This window comes from Limulus polyphemus, unplaced genomic scaffold (genome assembly GCF_000517525.1).
Source record: "Limulus polyphemus unplaced genomic scaffold, Limulus_polyphemus-2.1.2 Scaffold5677, whole genome shotgun sequence".
Lineage (NCBI taxonomy): Eukaryota > Metazoa > Arthropoda > Merostomata > Xiphosura > Limulidae > Limulus > Limulus polyphemus.
This window is the reverse complement of record NW_013671287.1, coordinates 27,924-29,055: the sequence shown is the minus strand read 5'-3', so window position 1 is coordinate 29,055 and position 1,132 is coordinate 27,924. Positions and strand designations below refer to the sequence as shown.

At 28.4% G+C, this 1,132-nt stretch overlaps 1 long non-coding RNA gene across 1 annotated transcript in view; it reads right to left on the bottom strand.

The window, feature by feature from the left end:
- The window catches only part of LOC111089253, a 6,697-nt gene extending 5,935 nt beyond the window's left edge, over positions 1-762 (bottom strand). Inside the window, exon 1 of the long non-coding RNA XR_002613545.1 lies at positions 705-762. This is a non-coding gene — a long non-coding RNA (uncharacterized LOC111089253). The remainder of the gene's footprint in view (positions 1-704) is intronic.
- Positions 763-1,132: the final 370 nt, after the last annotated feature.

Sequence of the window (1,132 nt, the reverse complement as noted above, 5' to 3'; positions counted from 1 at the left end):
AAACATATCCTACTGGCTATAGTTTACAGTAAAACTTATTCTACTGGCTATAGATTACAGTAAAATATTCTATATTACAACATTTGGTGAAAGGTAAGCTAAGCTGTTACTTCCCAAATCTCTGAAAATAATAGTGACGGATCAAGCTTCCCACATTCCCTTAGTGACAAGATTCATGTAACACTTATTCTATTGGCTATAGATTACAGTAAAACTTATCCTACTGGCTACAGATTACAGTAAAATATTCTACATTAGATATAGTTTACAGTAAAACTTATTCTACTGGCTATAGATTACAGTAAAATATTCTATATTAGATATAGTTTACAGTAAAACTTATTCTACTGGCTATAGATTACAGTAAAACTTATCCTACTGGCTATAGATTACAGTAAAATATTCTATATTAGATATAGTTTACAGTAAAACTTATTCTACTGGCTATAGATTACAGTAAAACTTATTCTACTGGATTTAGGTTCGTGTAAAATATTAGATATAGTTTACAGTAAAACTTATCCTACTTGATTTAGATTCATGTAAAATATTAGATATAGTTTACGGTTAACTTATTCTACTTGATTTAGTTTAATTTACAACGTTTTTTACTCCATATTCACAGTTTGAGTGAAATATGTATATATATGAACACGTTAGTGGAGGTTATTCTTTGATTACATTAATCAAATGTTGATACTTACAATTCTTTTAATTGTGGCAGATGAGTAAACGAAAAATCTGGCACTTCGGTAATATTGTTGACGCTAAGGTCCCTGAAACAATAATAAAACTTATGGTTCAATATGTGATACCATATTTTTATTGTTGTTTCAAAGACCTTAGCGTCAACAATATGTGATACCATATTTTTATTATTGTTTCAGAGACCTTAGCGTCAACAATATGTGATACCATATTTTCATTATTGTTTCAGGGACCTTAGCGTCAATAATATGTGATATCATATTTTTTATTATTGTTTCAAAGACCTTAGCGTCAACAATATGTGATACCATATTTTTTATTATTGTTTCAAAGACCTTAGCGTCAACAATATGTGATACCATATTTTTATTGTTGTTTCAAAGACCTTAGCGTCAACAATATGTGATACCATATTTTCATTATT